Source organism: Triticum urartu, chromosome 7A (genome assembly GCF_056163025.1).
Source record: "Triticum urartu cultivar PI428250 chromosome 7A, HENAU_Tu73, whole genome shotgun sequence".
NCBI lineage: Eukaryota > Viridiplantae > Streptophyta > Magnoliopsida > Poales > Poaceae > Triticum > Triticum urartu.
This window is the reverse complement of record NC_141879.1, coordinates 737,535,255-737,559,999: the sequence shown is the minus strand read 5'-3', so window position 1 is coordinate 737,559,999 and position 24,745 is coordinate 737,535,255. Positions and strand designations below refer to the sequence as shown.

At 47.6% G+C, this 24,745-nt stretch overlaps 1 long non-coding RNA gene across 1 annotated transcript; it reads left to right on the top strand.

The window, feature by feature from the left end:
* Nucleotides 1–21,551: 21,551 nt before the first annotated feature.
* Nucleotides 21,552–22,885, top strand: LOC147962499 (uncharacterized). Its single transcript, XR_015610779.1, has 3 exons — nt 21,552–21,594; nt 21,685–21,764; nt 22,696–22,885. It is a non-coding gene; the product is annotated as an uncharacterized LOC147962499 (long non-coding RNA).
* The last annotated feature ends 1,860 nt before the right edge of the window (nt 22,886–24,745 follow it).

The following is a 24,745-nucleotide window of genomic DNA, read 5'->3' as shown; positions in this document are numbered from 1 at the left end:
AACAAGGCATCCATATAAATGACGGTGAGCTACGGGATGCCGGTTTTGGCATTCGCCAGCGGTATCTCCGCTGGAGGAAGGAAACGCGGAAACGGCTGGCGTGTGTCAGCGTGCGGAGGTGAGACCCGCCGCCGACCAATGCAATTTAGCAGGTCTTGGCAACTCTGAAAAAACTCCTGTTGAAATACTGTGATTTGAGTTTAGCATAGGCATACTCTCCCACCTTAGAGGCAAGAGACTTTGGCACAGGTACTATCCAGCAGGGAGATCACGAACTTGAATCGCAATTTCCAAAGTATTCGGTGCAAACGAGGATGGCTTGGTGTATCCATCATACTGCCCGAGCATGACAATGTTGCCCCATACCGTCCATGGTCCTCCCTCCTTGACCCTCTCCCAATATCCTCAAGACTAAGCTACAGAAGATACGAAGGCGAGCAAACTGAAGGGTGTACAAATATATTGACGGTTTTGCCAGAATCCTCAAGACTAAGCTACAGAAGATACGAAGGTTGGTTTGGAGGGGATTGTTCTGTATTTATCCTAGTGAGAGTAGCCTCAGAGCACCATCATTGGCTAGCATAAGATCATAGAGCACCTGTTCTTATCAGTGAGAAGGAGAGAAAGAGACAGTGGGAAGAGCAAGTATAGGATCTGTTCGAATCAGAATGTAGAAGAGAGGGAACTTGGGGCAAGAAAAGGTACTGTCCTTAACGAGTACAAAACTTCAGGCCATTATAGAACATAAACAGTATATCTGCTATAGGCACACCCACCTGCACAGGGGTATTTTCTATATATAGGAACACCAAGCATATCACAACACTTGGGCTAGTTCATAGCTGCAGTATATACAAGAACAAGAACTGTAGTTACATAGATTTATTAAAAGCACAGCAATAAAAAGGAATGGAAGAATTACTAACTACAAAGAGCAGATACAGTAACCGGAGAAGCTATTCTAAACTGAACAAGGTAAAGCAATATAATTATCTATAAGTATAAAGGACTAAATCCTTTATAAAGTACTAAAGAACTAGTAGCACTTATAGGTATCAATTTGCAAATGCTGCTGTTGGTAACCTAGAGTGCAACCACTCTGACCATAGACCATTATTAGTGCACAATGATTATCCTTGTTAGGTACCCGCACAGCGGACATGACGTAAAATGTTGGAGGCACGCGGGTTGCATGAATCAAAATTTAGGGAGAAGGTGGAGCAGGCTTGGTCTGAAGCAAACTGTCACATTACTTTAGGAGTACCAGGTGAAACTTAATTTCATGCACGATGTGTTCCATCACTGGGACCAAAGGGTGCTGAAGAAGCCACAAAAGAGATTACAGAAGGCTCAAAGGGATCTTGAAAAAGAGATGCAAGACCAGATGGATGATGAAACAGAAATATAAAAAAGGAGCTATCTGAGTTGACAGAATATTTGCTAGAGCTAGAAGAAATTCATTGGCCCTAGCGGTCCCGGGTTAATTGGCTTATGTAAGGAGATAAAAATATTGCCTTTCTCACTTGTTTGCCTCGGCCAGATGGAAACGGAATAGAATATCACGATTGATGAACGACCAGGGTATCTGGCTCGAAGGTACTGATAATTTGAATACTTTGATTCATTCTTGTTTCACTGATTTGTTTTCTTCTGAAGTTAATGAAACAAAGCCAGAGCGACTTGCTAAGGTGCACTCTCATGTAACCTTGGAGATGAATGATGTGCTCACGACTCCCGATTCAGCGGTAGATGTCAAAAAAGCGGTTATAGTAGTGAGCTCTTTCCTATAAAGAATAATGACATATTTTTGGTGAAGAGATAAAACAAGAAGTACTTCCTGCTATTAATTCTGAAATAATATCAGAGGAATGGAATAATACCACTGTTTTTCTTATCCCTAAAGTTGATGCTCCAGAGGTATTTACTCGATTTAGGCCAATTATTATTCTTTATAATGTTAATTGCAAGATTACTTCCTAGATGTTGGTAGCTGGATTGAAAACAGTTCTTCCAGAAATTATCTTCCCAAAACAAAAACAAAGTGCTTTTGTCCCCGGAAGGTTAATTACTGATAATGTACTGGTGGCATACAAAAATAAAAATGAGAGATTTTTAGGCCTCTTTGCGGTAAAATTTGATATGCATCAGGCCTGTGACCAGATTGAATTGGTTTTTCTGGGAAATATGATGATAAAATTACTGGGTGCCAATATTCAACTTCTGGTGATGAACTGTGTGAGCTCAGTCACGTACACTATAAGGTATAACTCGCAGGAGCCTGAAAGTTTTTCACACTCTAGAGGCATCCCTCATAGTGATCCCCTATCACCGTATTTATTCCTTTTATGTGCTGAAGGGTTATCGAGTTTGTTGTTGCATGAAGAAGTAGTTGGTGGCATTGATGGGATAAAGGTGTGCAGAAATGCAATGTCAGTTTCTCAACTTTTATTTGCCGACGATTCCTTAATTCTCATGCGAGCGGATATGTTAAATGAAGCTTCCTTGCAACAAGTTCTTGATACATATTGTGCTAATTTTGGTCAGCTTGTGATTAGGGGAAAGTCAAGCATTTCTTTAGTCCTAACACGGGTGTTGCGCTGAAATCTGAGATTTGCAATGAAGTGCACATTGATAATGAGGCCTTATCTGACAAGTACTTGGGTCTGCCTGTAATGGTCAGTACGGATAGAATCAACTATTTTAAACATTTTCTAGATAGGATCGGAGAGAAAATTAATGGATGGAAGGAGAACAATTATCTTTAGGCGGTAAGGAAATATTATTGAAGGCCGTATGTATTAAAATTACCCACAAGTGTTTGCAAGGATATTATGAATAAAATTGCATACTTTTGGTGGGGCCATGATGGAGATGACAAAAAGATGCACTGGTATGCTTGGTGAAGAAAGCATGGGGCATGTGATTCCGTGATTTACATTGCTTCAACCTAGCAACGTTAGCAAAAAAAGTGAGGAGGATGGTCACCTCCCCTGATTCTCTCAGTGCAATGGTTTTGAAAGCAAAGTACTATCCAAATTGTAGTGTCCTCAAAGTAGGATCTAAAGCAGGGTCCTCGTTCACCTGGCTGAGTTTATACGCTAGTATCCAGACATTTAAAAGAGGTTGCATTTGGAGGATTAGTGGTGGTTAATCAATTAACGTATGGGCAGATCTTCGGATCCCTTCGAGTCCTAATCAAAAAGTTATATCCCAACGTGGTCAAACCCTTCTCTCCGAAGTTAGTGACTTGATCTATCCCTCTACTGGCATTTGGGATGAAGATCTCATATCCTCTATATTTAGTACGGTGGATGTTGCCAGAATTTTACGGATTCCTCCTAACCATGTGGCGCTCGAGGATTTTGTCTCATGGCATTTTACAAAGACATGAATCTTTCCAGTCTGCACTGCATACCATATTGAATGGTCCCATCAATTTTGTCAGAATTTAACAAATGGCTCCTCTGGCCCTTCGGTGACAATTCTTGTGGGATCATCTTTGGCAGCTCATTGTCCCACGCAAAGTCCACATATTTTGCTTGAGAGCTTTAGATGGTACTACCTTCGTCCTGGCTTATTGGTCCCCTTTGTATTTTGTGTTAAATCTTGACCATAAATTTAAGTAAAAAATATTAATGCATGCCACCAAAATTATATTGTTGGATTCATATTTAAACATAGTTTCTCATGGTATAAATTTTTATGACATGTATTGACATTTTGTTAGTTAAATCTGTAATCAAAATTTGACACTAAATTGTTATGACATGCATTGACACTAAATACAAAGGGGAACAATAAATCAGGCTGGAGGTAGTATTCTGCAGCTGAAACCTATATTGGCTAATCGCCACATTTGCATGCAGGGCCATTTTCCCATTTGTAACCAAGCCGCCGGATGTTAGCCCAAACTACAGAGTAGTACGCTGCAGCTAGTAGCTAGGAACTAGTAGAACACACTAGCTATGTTCTGCACATAAAAGCACACGCAGATACAAGTGAAGCTCACGGTGGCACTAGACTACTAGTAGCTAAAAATGATTCTGCACTGAACACTCACGCTATGTAAGAGTACTATTTGAGCTGATTGGAGCTTGGTGCTTGATGGATACTTGCTGCTAAGGATTAATCATCGAATCGGACATTTCACAGAATATATCTGTAACCCATTTATCGGTAGGTTAACTAGGGTCATATTTAATATATCTGAGGCTACATAGCAACGTGCATTGTACTGAATGACTAAATATGCAATCCTAGACTACATAGCAACAAGGAAAAGTGTTACCTTAATGTTCTGATGATGTCTAGATATACATATATAATATCTTATATAATCCGATGAAGGGAGTGTTGTACTACATCATTTTGCAATTGTTGTTTATAGCTTCTAATATTAACTTGGTCCTTTTAGGTACATATGTCATTGTCAAAGATCCGCACTTCGATCCTTTCTGCATATGGGCCAATGAGATATCCGTGAACCAGCATCAAGTGAGGAAACTGATAAAGAGTGTTATAAAAATTGGTCAAAAGATGTCAATCAAACTATTTGATTACACTTTATGCAAGACAACAATGAACTGTAGGATGGTAAGTAGGAACTCTGTAGCTTTCTTTTTATTGCCCATAATGATGTTATTAGATCAATATTGGCTGTTAGATTGAGATATGTGGGACTACTCGTGTGGTGTTGATCGGTCCGTGCGGTGTTGTGGGACAATTTGCTGGGTGCACTTAAGAAAATTCTTGTTTGATTGTTTAATAGTAGTGGAGATGGAGAATCTTTCTTACTCCCTAATCCAGATCGGGATCCAAGGACACGTTTGGTTGCTTGCATTTGGGCCAACCAGGCCTGTGCAGGACGAAAATCAGCTGTTTGGTTGCCTGGGCTGCACCCACGTCTTGGTCCACATGGAATTTAAAGCAGTCCGGGGCCAGGCCCGTGAGCGACTACTGAATCGGCAGTTTCTCCGTAGCTAGGCTGAGCGCGGACACGCATGGATCCTTGTTGCATGCCTCGGGAAGCGCAGGAGACAGATAGGACGTCTCATAACTCGGCCTCTCTCTCATGTCACCGCCCACTCCTTTTCATACCACGCTTCCTCACTGTCCTCTCACCGCCCGTTGCTCTCCTCTCCTCTCCTTGCCTCCGATGAGTCTCCTGCCGCCACGCCGTCCATCGACCCCTATCAGCGCTGGCAACAACCGCATTCACGAGCGGTGAGTTGCTGGCTTGGCGAACTCTGGGGTCGATCGTATGCGGGCTCTGCACGCGCCCCGTCTGCTATCTGCACTAGGCCGCCTCGTCCGGTCAATGCAGTGCCGGCCGCTCCAGCTCTGCCACCATTACCGGACCTCGTGGTCCCGGGTTCGGTGGCGCCACTGGTGTGGGCCGCCCCCGCGCCGCTGCTCGGAACCCCTTTGGGTGGGGGTGGTCTTTTTTACCCCCATACAAGATGTGATGTGACGTGATGGATCCCTGCTGGGAACGTAGTAATTTCAAAAAAAATTCCTACGCATACACAGGATCATGGTGATACATAGCAACGAGAGGGGAGAGTGTGTCCACGTACCCTCGTAGACAAAATGCGGAAGCGTTAGCACAACACGGTTGATTTAGTCGTACGTCTTCACGATCCGACCGATCCAAGTACCGAACGCACGGCATCTCTGAGTTCAGCACACGTTCAACTCGATGGCGTCCCGCGAGCTCTGATCCAGCAAAGCTTCACAAGAGAGTTTCGTTAGCACGACGGCGTGGTGACGGTGATGATGATGCTACCGACGCAGGGCTTTGCCTAAGCACCGCTACGATATGATCGAGGTGGATTATGGTGGAGGGGGGCACCGCACACGGCTAAGAGATCAATGATCAATTGTTGTGTCTATGGGGTGCCCCTGCCCCCGTATATAAAGGAGCAAGGGGGAGGAGGCGGCCGGCCAGGGAGAGGCGCGCCAAGAGGGGGTGTCCTACTCCCACTAGGAGTAGGACTCCTCGTTTTCCTAGTAGGAGTAGGAGAGGGGGAAGGAAAGGGAGAGGAGGAGAAGGAAAGAGGGGGCCAGCCCCCTTTGCCCTAAACCAATTCGGTTTGGGCCCTGGGGGGGGGGGCACCCCACATTCCCCTTGCTTCCCTCTATTTCCACTAAAGCCCATGTAGGCCCATGAAGCCCCCGGGGGGGTTCCGGTAACCCCCCGGTACTCCAGTATATGTCCGAAACCTTCCAGAACCTTTCCGATGTCCGGACATAGTCGTCCAATATATTGATCTTTACGTCTCGACCATTTCGAGACTCCTCGTCATGTCCATGATCATATCCGGGGCTCCAAACTACCTTCGGTACATCAAAACACAAAAACTCATAATACCGATCGTCACCGAACTTTAAGCGTGCGGACCCTACGGGTTCGAGAACTATGTAGACATGACCGAGACACGTCTCCGATGAATAACCAATAGGGGAACCTGGATGCTCATATTGGCTCCCACATATTCTACAAGATCTTTATCGGTCAAACCGCATAACAACATACGTTGTTCCCTTTCTCATCGGTATGTTCCTTGCCCGAGATTCGATCGTCGGTATCTCAATACCTAGTTCAATCTCGTTACCGACAAGTCTCTTTACTCGTTCCGTAATACATCATCCCGCAACTAACTCATTAGTTACAATGCTTGCAAGGCTTATAGTGATGTGCATTACTGAGTGGGCCCAGAGATACCTCTCCGACAATCGGAGTGACAAATCCTAATCTCAAAATACGCCAACTCAACAAGTACCTTCGGAGACACCTGTAGAGCACCTTTATAATCACCCAGTTACGTTGTGACGTTTGGTAGCACACAAAGTGTTCCTCTGGTAAATGGGAGTTGCATAATCTCATAGTCATGGGAACATGTATAAGTCATGAAGAAAGCAAATAGCAACATACTGAACGATCAAGTGCTAAGCTGCGGAATGGGTCAAGTCAATCACATCATTCTCCTAATGATGTGATCCTATTAATCAAATGACAACTCATGTCTATGGCTAGGAAACATAACCATCTTTCATCAACGAGCTAGTCAAGTAGAGGCATACTAGTGACACTCTGTTTGTCTATGTATTCACACATGTATCATGTTTCCGGTTAATACAATTCTAGCATGAATAATAAACATTTATCATGATATAAGAAAATAAATAATAACTTTATTATTGCCGCTAGGGCATATTTCCTTCATCCCCTTCCATGTGTGCTCTTCACTTCAGATGCAAGCGCAGAGCTGTGTGCACATGGCGGGCGAGGCAGAGAAGGAGCATAAGAAGATGGCCGACAAGGTCTCCCAGCAAGCCAAGGAGATGAAGGTACACTTCTCCTTCAATTCGATCCATGTTTGATCGAGTGCTGGTCGTAGGTGTATCTGAATTTCATGTAGATTCCTTGCAGGCATCGTACAAGAAGTTGTTGACAGAGGTGCAGTCGTCTACCTCTCGTGGTACTGAAGCAAGCAGAGGCATCTACTATCTGAAATTTGCTGCACTTCAATCTTCAACTTTACTAACTTGGTTGGCAAATAACTGGTCAGTGTGCAAGGTGACCTTACTTGAGATGGCAAAGTCCGTGGCTAGAGCTGTCGATGGCTTTCACAGTCGCTACAACATCCCAGCTACGCCAGCTTAGCAGCTTAGCATACAATTTCTGCTACGTCTCTGAGTTGGTGATCACTTCTCCTGTTTCGAAATTGACATATGAGTTGGTCATGTTCAGTGAAATGTATGAGTGTTTTGTCCATGAAAACCGACAGGTGTAGTATCTACCAGGGATAGTAATTGTCGGGTATAAGTTGCCAAAGGGTATATGCAGTTCTATTAGCAATCATAATATATCATGGACGGATAAGGGATGACTAGAGCCTAGATGATCCTATCCTTTCAGAAGGTTGTGTTTTTATGTGGAACAAACTCTGGGCTGTGTATAATGGGTATTTCTAATCCACGTGAACATCAACGATGTTGGCTTGGATATTCCAGACGCTTATTTCAGTTTGAATTAGAACCATCATGTGTTTCAAATAGTATCCATAAATTGCAGTCTAAATGCACACGTTTTAGTATGCATTGTATTAGACTTGTATGAGTTGGTTATACTTCCAAAATCTATTAATCTGCATGTGCTAGCTGTACATGTTTATGGTACTTCTTTCCATCTTAAATTACTTGGGTGTAGTTACATGATAATTGCTGTTATTTCAAGAAATTCTGTTATGTGAATAGTGTTTCTAAACAAATAAGCTATCTACGTCACACATTCAGACAGAAAATCTTCGTCTGATTCCATTGTGTTCGTGTTGTTTCCAGTCTTTCTTCAGCATTGATTGCTTCTCATGTTCCCCTTCTATTTTATAAAAAAATGGACCATATGTATAGAAATCATGTGCTATTTATGTTTACTTATATATGCCGATATCCATCTTCTTGTTTCACTTTCTTTACACAGTTGTCCCTCTTGCTTGTGGTAACCTTTAACTAGCTGAATCATTTCTATATATTCTGTCACAGGTACATGCTCTTCTCCAGATCATCCTGGTTGCTGAATTCCTGGACTCATGACAGCAATAAACTCGCATATTTGTCAATAACAACTGAGGGAGTCCTAGATTAGGGGGTGTTCGGGTAGCCGGACTATACCTTCAGCTGGACTCCAGGACTATGAAGATACATGATTGAAGACTTCGTCCCGTGTCCGGATGGGACTTTCCTTGGCGTAGAAGGCAAGCTTGGCGATGCGGATATTCAAGATTTCCTACCATTGTAACCGACTCTATGTAACCCTAACCCTATCCGGTGTCTATATAAACCGGAGGGTTGTAGTCCGTAGGACAGAATCAACTCCATACACAACAATCATACCATAGGCTAGCTTCTAGGGTTTAGCCTCCTTAATCTCGTGGTAGATCTACTCTTGTACTACCCATATCATCAATATTAATCAAGCAGGAGTAGGGTTTTACCTAAATCGAGAGGGCCCGAACCTGGGTAAAACAAAGTGTCCCCTGTCTCCTGTTACCATCCGGCCTAGACGCACAGTTCGGGCCCCCTACCCGAGATCTGCCGATTTTGACACCGACATTGGTGCTTTCATTGAGAGTTCCTCTGTGTCGTCGCCTTTAGGCCCGATGGCTCCTTCGATCTTCAACAATGATGCGGTCCAGGGTGAGACTTTTCTCCCCAGACAGATCTTCGCCTTCGGCGGCTTCGCACTGCGGGCCAACTCGCTTGGCCACCTTGAGCAGATCGAAAGCTACGCCCCTGGCCATCAGGTCAAGTTTGGAAGCCTAAACTACACGGCTGACATCCGCGGGGACTTGATCTTCGATGGATTCGAGCCACAGCCAAGCATGCCGCACTGTCTCGATGGGCATGATATAGCTCTACCGCCGAACAGCGCCTTGGAGGCCGCACACGCATCGGTTTCGACCATTGATTCGGAACCTACTGTGCCGATCGAGGATCAGCGGTTGGACGCTGCCTCAGGGGCTGCGATCTCAGAGGCGATCGAGCCGAACTCCAGCCCCGCACTCCGCGTGGCCCGTGACTCCGAGGAGCCGGATTCCTCTCCGAACTCCGAGACCCCCGCACCCCTGCCAATCGAATCCGATTGGGCGCCGGTAATGGAGTTCACCGCCGCGGATATCTTTCAGCATTCGCCTTTTGGCGACATCCTGAATTCTCTTAAGTCTCTCTCTTTATCAGGAGAGCCCTGGCCGAACTACGGTCAGCAAGGGTGGGATACGGACGGTGAGGAAATTCAAAACCCACCCACCACCCACTTTGTAGCCACTGTCGACGATTTAACCGACATACTTGACTTCGGCTCCGAAGACATCGACGGCATGGACGACGATATAGGAGACGAATAGGAACCAGCACCTGTAGGGCACTGGAACGCCACCTCGTCATATGACATATACATGGTGGATACTCCAAAAGACGGAGATGGCGATGGAACAATGGGGGATGACGCCCCCAGGAAACAGCCAAAGTGCCGGCGTCAGGGGCGCCGCTCTAAATCCCGCCAAAGCAAAAACGGTGATTCCGGCACGGGAGATAATACTACCCCGGATAGCGCCGAAGAACACCCACCCCAGCAAGATTCGGCACAGGAAGATGGAGAAGCCAGCCCTCATGAGAGAGCGGCAGACCGAGAGGTCGAGGATGATAACTATACGCCTCCCTCCGAAGACAAGGCAAGCCTCGATGACGATGAATTCGTCATACCATCAGACCCCGCCGAACAAGAGCGTTTTAGACGCAGGCTTTTAGCCACGGCAAGCAGCCTCAAGAAAAAACAGCAACAGCTTAAAGCTGCCCAAGATTTGCTAGCTGACAGATGGACTGAAGTCCTTGCGGCCGAAGAGTATGAACTCGAACGCCCCTCCAAGAGTTACCCGAAGCGCAGGCCGCTACCCCGATCAGAGGAGGAAGCACCTACATCACCAACGCATGACATGGCAGACCGGCCACCTCGTGGCCGCGATAGAGAGGCCTCTCAGCCCTCCACCCAAGCCATGCCCCGACGCCGCACAACTAAGGCACGGGAAAATGCGCCCGACCTGCGAGACATACTGGAGGACAAGGCAAGACAGACAAGATCGATCTACGGATCGCGCAGGCGCCCTACGGCATGTGACAATGATCTTCACGCCGGATACAACAAATCCGGCCGGGCTGAACACAACAGACATAGCTCTTCCGAGCTGCGTCGTGATATAGCCCAGTACAGAGGCGCCGCACACCCGCTATGCTTCACGAATGAAGTAATGGATCATAAAATCCTAGAGGGCTTTAAACCCGTAAACATCGAATCATACGATAGCACCACAGACCCGACGGTATGGATCGAGGATTATCTCCTTCACATCCACATGGCACGCGGCAATGATCTACACGCCATCAAGTACCTCCCGCTCAAACTTAAAGGACCGGCCCGGCATTGGCTTAACAGCTTGCCAGCAGACTCAATCAGTTCTTGGGAGGACCTGGAAGCCGCATTCCTCGACAACTTCCAGGGCACTCACGTGCGACCGCCGGATGCCGACGACTTAAGCCACATAATTCAGCAGCCAGAAGAATCAGCCAGACAATTCTGGACACGGTTCCTAACAAAGAAAAACCAGATAGTCGACTGTCCAGACGCAGAGGCCCTAGCAGCCTTCAAGCATAACATCCGCGACGAGTGGCTTGCCCGGCACCTAGGACAGGAAAAGCCAAAATCCATGGCAGCCCTCACGACACTCATGACCCGCTTCTGCGCGGGTGAAGACAGCTGGCTAGCTCACAGTAACAACTTATCAAAGAACCCTGGTAATTCGGATACCAAGGACAAAAGTGGCAGGACACGTCGGAACAAGGAAAAACGCCGCGTTAACAGCGATAGCAATGAAGACACGGCAGTCAATGCCGGATTCAGAGGCTATAAATCTGGTCAGCGAAAAAAGCCATTCAAAAAGAATACTCAGGGCCCGTCCAGTTTGGACCGAATACTCGATCGCTTGTGCCAGATACATGGCACCCCCGAAAAGCCAGCCAATCACACTAACAGGGATTGTTGGGTGTTCAAGTAGGCAGGCAAGTTAAGAGCCGAAAACAGAGACAAGGGGCTGCACAGCGACGACGAGGAGACCAAGCCGCCGAACAATAATGGACAGAAGGGCTTTCCCCCACAAGTGCGGACGGTGAACATGATATACGCAACCCACATCCCCAAGCGGGAGCGGAAGCATGCGCTACGGGACGTATACGCGATGGAGCCAGTCGCCCCAAAGTTCAACCCATGGTCCTCCTGCCTGATCACTTTTGATCGAAGGGACCATCCCACTAGCATCCGTCATGGCGGCTTCGCCGCATTGGTTCTTGACCCAATCATCGATGGATTTCACCTCACAAGAGTCCTCATGGACGGCGGCAGTAGCCTGAACCTGCTTTATCAGGACACAGTGCGGAAAATGGGCATATATCCCTCAAGGATCAAACCCACAAGAACGACCTTTAAAGGCGTCATACCAGGTGTAGAAGCCAACTGTACAGGCTCAGTAACACTTGACGTGGTCTTCGGATCCCCGGATAATTTCTGAAGCGAAGAGTTAATCTTCGATATAGTCCCGTTTCGCAGTGGCTATCACGCCCTGCTCGGACGAACCGCATTCGCAAAATTCAATGCGGTGCCGCACTACGCATATCTCAAACTCAAGATGCCAGGCCCTCGAGGAGTAATCACGGTCAACGGAAACACCGAACGCTCCCTCCGTACGGAGGAGCATACGGAGGCTCTCGCAGCGGAGGTACAAAGTAGCCTTCTTAGGCAATTCTCCAGCCGGGCCATTAAAAAGCCAGACACTGCCAAGTGCGCCCGGAGTAACCTACAGCAGGACCGCCTGGCACACTCTGAGCAAGCGTAGCAATGCAGTCCCAACCCCAGCTTTCGCGACCTAGCAAAACCAGTACCTCACGTACATAACTACGCCCTTGAAATACCATGGGCACAGGGGAAGGGGCACAATAACGACACGCCCAAAATACGGCTTAAAACGTACCAGGGGCTGCCGGATTCTTTTTTTTTACTTTTTTCTTACTTTCAGGACTCCATACTTCGGACGACCTGTTCGGCAATTCGACTGCCGCACAAACGATGCAAGATCCAGGGAGGCAGACAAGCCATGCCGCATTATGGAACTCCCAGGTGGTCTCTGTTACGAGCGGTATACCTGCTTTAAATATAATTCCGCGGCCTGCCCCTGGTCAGGATATACTAAATAGTCCAATATCTTTTGCTTACCGCACTATTTGTATCGTTCGGCTTTGATAAATAGCCTCTCCATAAACAATTCTTAGCTTTTTGTCTATTTTTGCATTACTCTTTTCATATATATGTTCATTGATGACATGTTGCATCCGTACACTATGGTACGACTAGTACGCCAGGGGCTTCAGTACCCATTAAATATGGTGTGAGAAGTCCGTACACTTTCACAAGTGCGGCACCCCGAACTTATAGCACTATATGCATCGGCTCCGAATCATGATTTGGGTCAATAGTTTGGTTTGCCCGGCTCCTATGTTTTGGTGCCTTACGTTCCGCTATATCGGCTAACACTACTGGAATCAGCTACTTTGCCATCTGCCAGCTCTTTGCCGTCTGCTAGCAGACGGCAAAGAAGCCCTTTGCCATCAGCTACCCGAAAGCAGACGGCAAAGAACTGGCTGATGGCAAAGAAAGCCTTTGCCATCAGCCAGTTTCTTTGCCGTCCGCTAGCTGACGGCAAAGATTCTTTGCCGTCCGCTAGCAGACGGCAAAGAGGGAGGGGGCCCCACTGAGGAGCTGGTTAAAAAAAACTTAACGGCCCCCCCCTCTTTGCCGTCTGCTAGCAGACGGCAAAGAGCAAATAAGCGGACGGCAAATGGGGGCGGACGGCAAAGATTTAACATATCTAACTGCCCGCCCCACACCCCGCACTCTCTCTCTCTGTTTCTCTCCTCCCATACGCGCGCCGCCGCCACCACCACTCGCCGCCGCCGCGCCCCGCCCCCCCCGCGCCCCACCGCCCCGGGCCCGGCGCCGCCGCCCCGCCCCCCCTCGTCCACCGGCCCCCCGCCTCGTCGCCACTGCCGCCGCCCCTCCCCCCCTCCTCCACCGGCCCCCCGTCTCAGCGCCGCCGCGCCCCGGCCCCCCGCCCCCCCGCGCCCCATCGCCCTGGGCCCGGCGCCGCAGCCCCAGGCCGCCCCGCCCCCTCCTCCACCGGCCACCTCCTCCACTGGCCCAGGTGAGCTCTACTTCTCCTCTATTTTTCCTTTTTTTTCTTCTGTTTTTTTAGTTTTAGGTTTATGTTTAGTTTAGATTTAGTTTTAGTTTTAGTTTTAGGTTTAGTTTTAGGTTTAGGTTTAGTTTTAGTTTAGTTTTAGGTTTAGATTTAGTTTTTTCCTTTTTTTCTGTTTTTTTAGTTTTAGGTTTATGTTTAGATTAGATTTAGGTTTAGTTCAGTTTTAGGAAAGAAAAAGAAGAAGAAGAAAATAACAGGAGAGGAGGAGAAGAAGAAGAGGAAAAAGGAAAGGAGGAAGAAGAAGAGGAGGAGAAGAAAAAAGAAGAAGAGGAAGAAGAAGAAGAAAAAAACAGGAGAGGAGGAGAAGAAGAAGAAGAGGAGGAGGAGGAGAAAAAAGAAGAAGAGGAAGAAGAAGAAGAAAAAAACAGGAGAGGAGGAGAAGAAGAAGAGGAAAAAGGAAAGGAGGAAGAAGAAGAAGAAGAAGAAGAAGAAGAAGAAGGAAAAAAAGGAAGAAAAGGAAGAAAAGGAAGAAGAGGAAGAAGAAGAAAAGGAAAAAGACCCCGACCCGGCACCCCGACATGACACCCCGACCCCGAGACCCCGACCCCGACACCCCGAGCCCGACCCCGACCCCGACACCCCTACCCCGACACCCCGACCCCGACCTCGACACCCCGACCCCCCGAGCCTGACCCGACACCCCGACCCCGACCCGGCACCCCGACACGACACCCCGACCCCGAGACCCCGACCCCGACACCCCGAGCCCGACCCTGACCCCGACACCCCGACCCCGACACCCCGACCCCGACCCCGACACCCCGACCCCCCGAGCCTGGCCCGACACCCCGACCCCGAGCCTGACCCGACACCCTGACCCCGACACCACACCCCGACCCCGAAACAACACCCCGACACCGACACGGCACTACCCCGACATCGACACGACACCCCGACCCCGAAACAGCACCCCGACCCCGACACGGCACCCCGACACCGACAGGACACCCCGACCACCGACACCTCCCGAAAAGGTGTTCTTTGGCCTTCCAGAGGCCGACGGGGTCATATATTTGTGAATTATTAGTTAGGTCATATATTTTTCGATTTTGTTATGAAAAACATCATATATAATTGTGTTGATCGTGTAGTTTTAAATGTGCAGTTGTTCCATCGCTGCGGGGTTTGGTGTTCGACGACCTCGCCGTGCGTTTGACGAGCTCTGCCCCTTCGTTCGTGGGTGAGCACAAATGACAAGTCCTCCTCCCCCATTAATTATTTGATCTATTCCGATGAAACTTGATAGCTAGCTAGATGTGTCTTGAATCATCAGTATGCGTAACCAATATGTGTCTCCCGTTCAAAAGCGTCATAGTTATAAATATGCATGCATTTGCATATTTATAACCTTGATTCTTTCGAATTGTCCAACGCTATCCATGGACAGCCCGAGTATGTGTAGATTGGGTTCATTTTCCCATATGCTTTGCTCCGGATCCGACGCATATATTTCGTCAGTGCCTCCCCTACTGTTCTCCGGGTACACATCCTCTCTGTTTATTGCAGAGACGTGTATCAGGAGAACAGCGGGGAGGTGCTGTCGAAATTTTGCGTCGGATCCGGAGCATAGCATGGGAAAATGAACCCAATCTACACATACACGGGTGGGATTAGGACCTATCATTACCTATTAGAGTGTAGGTTGCATGGACGTAATAAAATTGACAAAGTAGATCAACTAATGAATATATACATGGTGAATTACATATATAATTGTTGTGTGTCCAGTAGCTCTGAAAGTCAAGATGAGTGACCGTGCTTGGATGTATACCGGTCACACTGGTCAGAACGAATGGAGCGCTGAATGGTTCACAAAAACCAAGGGGTTTGTGCAAGCCGCATTTGCAAATGGCCAAAAGAAAACCTGGTGCCCCTGTTTCCGGTGCGGCAATTGGGAAAAGAAGACAGAGGCTGAAATGGGCAAACACCTGCAGAAGAGTGGTTTTATGCCCGATTATACGGTGTGGACATTTCATGGTGAGTCTGCCCAACGTGACCGAGCTGAGGTGGATCGTCGTCGCACCGACAAGCATGGTACCGGGATGGAAAACATGGTGCAAGGCTATGATGATGCTCGGGATTCGGACGAGGAGATGGAGGAATCTGCAAAGGCCTTCAATGAAATGTTGGAGTCTTCGAAACGTCCGCTCCACGAGCACACTGAGCTTTGTCAGTTGGATGCCATCTCACAAGTAATGGCTCTGAAGGCTCAGTTCAACTTGGGCAGAGAATGCTATGACGCAATTATGACAGTATTTGGACGCTTTCTACCCAAAGGCCATGTAATGCCTGCAAACCTGTACCAGTCGGACAAAATCCTCCGTGCACTGAAGATGCCCTATGAGAAGATACATGCCTGTGAGAAAGAATGTGCCTTATTTAGGCTTGACTATGCGGACTTGAACTATTGTCCCATTTGCAAGTCTTCCAGGTATATTGTGGTAGACAACGGTATGGGTGAGAAGACACAGACCAAAATCCCCGTTAGTGTTCTTCGGTATATGCCAATCGTACCAAGACTTCAAAGTCTTTTCATGGTCGAAGAGATGGCCAGACAGATGACATGGCACAAAACAGGCAAAAGAACCGAACTAGATGCAGATGGGAATCTGATGATGGTACACACATCGGATGGTGTTGCGTGGAAAAAGTTTGATGAAAGCACGGATGGGTTCAGTGTGTTTGGTATGACGGCAGCCCAATACAGTTGTTGGCCCATATTTGTCTTTCCACTCAATCTCCCCCCCGGACAGATTATGCAAAGAAAGAACATTTTCCTGACGTTGATAATTCCAGGACCCAACTATCCGGGCAAAAATATGAATGTGTACATGCAGCCGCTTAAGGACGAATTGCAAGAAGCCTGGGATAATGGGTTGAAGACATACGACGCCTTTAGCAAACGGAACTTCATAATGCGTGTCTGGTACATGTACTCGACACATGACTTGCCGGCGTATGCGCTATTCGTTGGCTGGTGTGTGCATGGAAGGTTCCCGTGCCCCACATGCAAGGGAGCTCTTGAGTTTCGTTGGCTTCAGGCCGGTCGCAAGTTTTCTTGCTTCAACATGCATAGACAGTTCCTGGATCCTCGCCATTAGTTCAGGAAAGACAAGAAGAACTTCATCAGGGGTAGAGTTGTCAAAAACTCTGCACCACCTGCATTGACAGGCCAACAGACCCTGGATCAGTTAAACGCTCTCGAGCCAGATCCACAACGTCCAGGGTACTTCAAGGGGTATAATACTAAGCACGCGTGGACTCACAAAACATGCTTATGGGATCTGCCTTACTTCAAAGACCTCTTTTGCCCACACAACATCGACGTGATGCACACTGAGAAGAATATCGCGAGGCACTTTTTGGTACGTTGTTCGGCATAGATGGGAAGTCAAAGGATAATACTAAGGCTAGAGTCGATCTGGAGGCGCTATGTGATAGGCCGTTACAAAACATGAAAGAACCGAAAGGAAAGCAGAACTGGACGAAGCCAAAGGCATGGTTCAATCTTGGAAGGCCAGCTATGAGGGAAATTCTCTTGTGGGTGCAAGAGCAGTTGATGTTCCCCGATGGGTATGCAGCGAATCTAAAGAGGGGAGCGAATCTTGATAAACTGAAGATATTTGGTCTCAAGAGTCATGATTGGCACATATGGATTGAGCGGGTAATGCCGGTGATGTTGCGTGGCTTCATCCCTGAGGATGAATGGCTAGTACTAGCAGAAGTCAGCTATTTCTTCCGTGTTCTTTGTGCGAAAGAACTATCGCCTGGCGTGCTAGAAGAAATGGAAGAGTTGGCGCCGGAGTTGATCTGCAAGATAGAGAAGATCTTTCCACCGGGCTTCTTTAATCCAATGCAGCATTTGATTTTGCATCTCCCAACCGAGGCAAGATTGGGGGGGCCCGTGCAAAATCGTTGGTGCTACCCAACTGAGAGAATGCAGAAGACGCTTCGAGAAAAATGTAAAAATAAATGTAGAATTGAAGCATCGATGGCTGAGGCATTCATCACAGAGGAGGCGGCAAACTTCGTAACAGCGCACTACGAAGCCAAAAATCGTCATTTGCATAATCCGAAGCCTCGGTACAATGCTGACGAGCTTAAAAAGGGTGGATCCAACCTCAGCCTATTCAAAGGGAATCTCGCACCAGCTAGTGTTTCACATCCAGTATCTTTGGATAACAAAGAATGGCGGACCATTTCGTTGTATATCTTCAACAACCTGATAGAAGTGCGGCCGTACATCGAGTAAGTTCTCGGTACATTGTTTCGCAACTTCTATTTCCTTTGAACTACTCTTATTCCTGGATATGTCATACAGTCGATACGTCGCCATATTCTCGTATGGAGCGGAGATCCAAAAGGATTCCGTCGAAGAGTATGAGCTTCTCGCAAAGCAAGGAGGTGGCTATCCCGGTTTCATCTCTTGGTTCAAACAAACGGTAATTTCTATTAGAAAATTTCATTTCATTCGCTAATTTGTGCATAATGCAACAATCCTTTCATATTAAACTTGTAGGCTAATTCAGAGTCTATGGACGCCGAAAATTGAGACAAGTCGCTAATGGTTTTGACTATAAGGTCCGTTCATTTGACAAGTACGACATCAACGGGTATCGCTTTCGTACCTATGGCAAAGAGCTATCTATGGCCGACCGAAAGTCAACAAATTGTTGTGTATCTGCTATCGGCGAAGGAGGTACCGAGTATTATGGGAGAGTTGAAGCAATTTATGAACTTATGTTCTATGGTGAAAACCCACCGAATGTCGTAGTCTTCAAATGTTATTGGTTTCAGCCGAAGGAGACTAGAAGGACTCATGAACATGTAGGGCTAGTTGAAATCAACCAAAGCACTCATTTAGATGTTCCTGATGTCTATATTATGGCTCAACAGGCGACCCAAGTATTCTATCTACCATGGGCCTGCCAAACTAATCCAAATCTGAAAGGTTGGGATGTCGTTTATGAAGTGCCGCCACGTGCTAGACTTTCTCCCCCAAAGGAAGAGGATTATGAACCTCACATTAACCCAGACACATATGAAGGAGAATTCTTCCAAGAGACACGTCTTTCCAAAAAGCATTTCAAGAACCGCTATACTTCACCACAAAACATTGAAGTAGACAACGACAATGAATCCGACATCACCCCAGAGGAGGAACAAGAAGAGCCGGAACAAGAAGAGGTTACTACTGCGGATGACCTGTCAATGCTTGACCGATTACGTCAAGATGGCCTTGCACATGTTGATGCCAATGAACCCTATGAGCCCGTCATTGATTATAGTGATGATGATGATTATGCATTTATTGATGATACTGATCGAGATTATTAGTAGTGCCAGGTATTACATTTTTTTATGTTGTACTTGATGATGACACACTTAAGTGATACACATATTATTATTCATGTCGGTCTTTTTTTATCTTGTACTAATTTCGTTTACTGTTTGTCATGGCAGGTGTTGAAAGATGGTGGGCGCTGGTCGGGAGCGTGGTCTGAGGTCTTCCATTCCAGACGCACCTCTCCGCCGAGCGTTGCTGGACAGTATGGCCACACCGCCGGGCCCTTCTTCGTCGACCGCGGTGCCCAGCAGGGGACGAGGTAGGAAGAGAGGAGGTGGGGCACGTGGTCGTGGGAGAGGAGGTAGGGTGACTGCTACGGCGCCTTCCTCGCCGCCACCCCCAGCTATTTCACCCGAGCACGTGACTGCTAGGGTGGACTCGTCCGAGGAGGAGGCTACACGGACTCCGGTCCACGGGTCTTGGGCCTACGAGCTTCGGGTCGACTGGCCTTCGGCCCACGAGAGTTCGGCCCACGTGACCCCGGAGGAGCACACGTCCGGATGGGGTACCTGGCCGGATCAGCCCGAGGAGCCGAGTGGCCATGCTGATGATGGCGGGGAGCCGACTGATCTTGAGGAGGAGGGGGGCACCGTCTACCAGCGTGGTGCTACACGGCTCCCGTCCATGCCGGTGACCCGCGAGCAGAGGTGGTTGATTTTCCCTGATGGGGAGAGGTACGTAAGTGCATTTAATATTTTTGTACCTTGTGCATTCATGTTTTTTCAAATAACTAATGCGTTGGCCTTGTCATGCTGCAGGGGTTGGGACCACCATCATAGTGTCCGCTGGCCCAACTCCGTCCTTGGAGTTCTTTGCCGGCAAAACTTCCCGGGGTTTGTCACGTTGCCTGGTGAGGGTCGGCTTCCAGAGCTTCGATTGAGCTGGGAGCACTACGTGGCTGCCCCGGCCCCGCCGGATGAGATTATCGACGGTGTCGTGTGCGACACGAGGGCAGACATGGTGATCAGAAAGTTCTGGGTAATTTCTCGTTTACACATTTAAAAATCTTCAACTAGCTAGTTATTAATTGTACTAATCAATATTGTCTCATTTGATTGCAGACATTCTACAGGTGTGAGGAGGGATACGAGGAGGACGCGGCACATGTTATCGAGAACGTCTGCAAGCGCCTACTCCAGAACTTACGGCACGAGGCTCGGGTGCAGGCTGTTCGAGACTACTACGCCTTGCGTGGTATCAAGAAGACCAAGCCGGCGTGCCGCGATAAGTTCCTGAGTAAGGAGCAGTACATGAAGGTAATTCTTAAGGCCTTCTCTACTTAAGTTCCTTCATTTAGTAATTCTTAGCCGCAGCGCTCAAGTTTCTATTTGCTAACTTAGGCGCCTCCGAGATGGTGTGCGGATCGGATGGATTATTGGGAGGTGTTGGTCGATGAGTGGTGCTCAAAACAATGGCTAGCCCTCCACAACGAGGCCAAGGACAAACGTGCCCAAATGGAAGGTGTGCCACACCATCAAGGCAGCTCCAACTTATATCAGTTCGGGCGCAACTGGGTATGTGGTTTGCTTCATGATTCATGCAATTCATTCATCATGCTAGCTTGAGCCCTTTAATTACTAATTTTCATTGTTTCTCTCTTTCAGGCACGCTACAATAAGGCGGATAAGGTGCTAGAGGTGTACGACCTGTATGCCATGGCCCACACTGCCTCTTTCAAGAAAGTCAAGGCTTTCTCTCAGTCTGACCTCGATGATGCAAACAACTTCACCAACATCTCCTCCCACAACAAGCTCGTGAGATATAGAGATGAGGGGAAGGCGAGGAAAGGGGAGGACTTTAACCCGAGCCAGGGTCCCATTGATCCAGAGCTGTTGATGATATCTGGTGGCGGGAGGTCCCATGGCTCCATAGCCATTGGAGATGGACTTATCCGTTGTCCTAGCACTCTCCCGGAGATCAAGGCGCGCCAGTCGAGCTCCGCTCCTGAGATAAGGCCTCGTGAATGGCCAGTGCAACTCGCCATCAAGGTTAGTGATACGTACTCAGTTATCTTTCTCCATTACATTGTGTGCGCTTCCATCAATGATTACAAATGGTCATGTGAGTGGTGTTGCAGGCTGCTATACAGAGTGAGAGAGATAGAACGTAGAAACTTCTGGCGGAGGCGGCGGAGAGGCAGCGGGAGTTGGAGGAGAGGACGACAAAGATGATGGAGGAGGAGAGGGCACGGAATGACATGCAGGCAAGGGCCATGTACGAGCTCCTTGTGGTAAGTTTCTTCTGCAGATTAGCCAAAACATTCATGTAGTGTTTGTCTCATTACTAACTAGTATGACTGAGTTGTCAAAACCAAATGTGCAGTCTGTGTGCGAGAAGACATGTCAGACCGCTCCGCCGATGCTAGTGATTGCTCCTGGGACCACGGTGAGTTTTATTTGAATGGACATTACTTGCTAGTCTTAACATTTGAGTGTCATCATGCTAACAATACATTGGAAATGATCTTTGGTGCAGCGTAACTCCAGACAAGCATCGCACGATCCTTCTCCAGCTACCGACACGAGCCACCCCGCTCCTACACCTCCTGGATCTTGGTAAGTTTATCTAGTGTTTTGCTTAACACATGCATAAAGACCTAGACTTAGCTTTATTTCCTCCAATGCTTACCATAATGACCTAGACTTAGCTTCTTCTCCTCCAAAATGACTTAATAAGCTTACTGACCTCCAAAACCATCCATTTTACCTAAGTTAGCTCTAAAACGATCTGTACTTAGCTTACTTATGTCAAAAATTGCATAATTAGCTTAGTTAGCTCATAGATGATCCATTTTACCTAAGTTAGCTCTAAAATGACCCATTTTACCTAGGTTAGCTTATAAATGACCCAGTTCATCCAAGTTAGCTAAAAAATGACCCATTTTACCTAGATTAGCTCCTAAATGATCCATTTTACCTACGTTAGCTTTAAAATGATCCATTTCACCTAGGTTAACTCCAAAATGACCCATCTTACCTAGGTTATCTCATAAACGATCCATTTCAACTAATTTAGCTCATAAACGATCCATTTCACCAAGTTAGCTAAAAAACGATCCATTTCACCTAAATTAGCTCTTAAATGATCCATTTCACCTAAGTTAGCTCAAAAAGATCCATTTCAACTAAATTAGCTCATAAATGATCCATTTCACCCAAGTTAGCTCAAAAACGATCCATTTCAACTAAGTTAGCTCATAAATGATCCATTTCACCTAAGTTAGCTAAAAACGATCCATTTCACCTTATTTACCTCAAAACGATCCATTTGACCTTAGTTAGCTCATAAACGACCCATTTCAACTTAGTTAGCTCATATATGATCCATTTCACGTAAGTTAGCTCATATATGATCCATTTCACGTAAGTTAGCTCATAAATGACATACTCTTCTTGTTCTACTCTTCTTCTTCTAGTCTTCTTCTTGTTCTACTCTTCTTCTTCTTCTACTCTTCTTGTTCTAACTTTCTTATTTTTCATTTTGTAGATTTCATTCACTTGACGAAAGCTTGCATAGATGGAGTGCTCCTTATCCCTTTCTCTGTTTCTTTTGTATCATTGAACTATGCATGTATCGTTGGATGAAACTATTGTAATATATATGGTTGGATGCCTCTATGTTGAACTTGTTATGTATGATGGAACTATGCATGTAATATATATGGTTGGATGATGAAGTTATGTGTTGGATATCTTATATGTTTGCTCTGTAATGGCCTTTTGAAATATATCTATATATGTCATATATATTTGTGATGAAAATTGTTGGATTTAATAAAAAACAGATAAAAGAGCCAATATGCAGGCTCTTTGCCGTCTGCCACCGACGGCAACAGGCTCTTTGCCGTCTGCCGCGGACGGCAAAGAAGACACGTGGCATCTAGCTGTGCTTCCTGGGAGCTGACCCATTTCGTCAGTTTTCCTAAAGTGGCAGACGGCAAAGACTTTGCCATCAGTGGCAGACGGCAAAGAACCTGCACTTTGCCATCAGTGGCAGACGGCAAAGAACCTGCCATGTAGTGACGTGTAGATGACATCAGCGGCGGATGGCAAAGACACTAGAAATTTTGCCGTCAGCGGCGGACGGCAAAGGCCTGCTGTTAGCCACTTAACGGACTGACAGCGCAATTATTGCCGTGTCTCTTTGCCGTCCGCCGCAGACGGCAAAGACTTTGCCATCAGTAGCAGACGGCAAAGTAGCTGTTTACCGTAGCCTACTTTGCCGGAGCCTTTTGCCGTCCGCGGCTGACGGCAAAGGTCTTTGCCATCTGCCGTTCATGCCTTTGCCGTCCGCCATGGCAGACGGCAAAGTAGCTGATTCCTGTAGTGTAAGGTAGCACTAGGAGAACCACTGTGATTGTGCCCCGGTTGAGCTGGGTTAAGCACCTCAGTGGAGAAAGCTAAAACTGACTGTCATGATGAGGCGAGAGACCGTTCGCTGTTCGAGAGGTTTTTCGAGTCCCTAAAGGCTTATGCCGCTTCGAGCGAGGAGCTGGATAACCCCAGCCAAGGCGTGGATAGCGCCCCGAACTCGGTCTTCCTAACTAGGGGCTTCGCCGAAATTTAAAATTATAAAGTTCTATGGCTAAGTGAGAGTGTTCAAGCATTATAGTCCGATTGCCTGGTTCGTCATGCTGAGCGCCTCCCTCGAAGGACCCAACCATGGGAAAAAGAGCGCCCAGGTTTATCACCGAACACCCCAGCACTAGTGGCATGGGGGCAGAAGCCGATGACTGGCCATCTCTCAATTTTTGATAAACGGCCGCACAGAAAATAATATTTTAAATTCAATAAGCATTGCTTAGCGCATATGAACAAGTTTTCAGCGCATAGGATAAACACGAGCGGATTCATTCAAAAGTTACATCCTTGGTGCACTCATCCGCCACAAGGCGGGCACCCGCAAGAACATCCTTATAGTAGTTCTCCGGCTTGCGATGCTCCTTCCCCGGCGGCGGCCCGTCCGTCACAAGCTTCTCACCGTCCAGCTTACCCCAGTGCACCTTTACATGGGCAAGGGCCCTACGGGCACCTTCGATGCAGACGGAGCGCTTGATGACCTCGAGCCTTGGACAGGCCTCCACCAGCCGCCGCGCCAGCCCGAAGTAGCTCCCAGGCAGGGCCTCTCCGGGCCACAGCCGAACTATGAAGCCCTTCATGGCCTGTTCGGCCGCCTTGTGGAGTTCGACCAGCTGTTTCAGCTGGTCGCTCAAGGGCACAGGGTGTCCGGCCTCAGCATACTGAGACCAGAACACCTTCTCCGTCGAGCTGCCCTCTTCAGCTCGGTAGAATGCGGCGGCATCGGATACGCTGCGGGGAAGATCTGCGAAGGCCCCTGGAGAACTCCGGATTCGGGTAAGTAACAAGTAGTTTACTTTTATGTTTCTGCTTTGCATAAAGAATGCCTTACCCGCTGCTATCTTCTTCATATCCTCCAACTCTCGGAGGGCCTTTTGGGCTTCGGCCTTGGCAGACTTGGAAGTCTCAAGGGCCGTCGCGAGCTCGGACGCTTGGGTCTTTGACTCAAGCTCCAAACT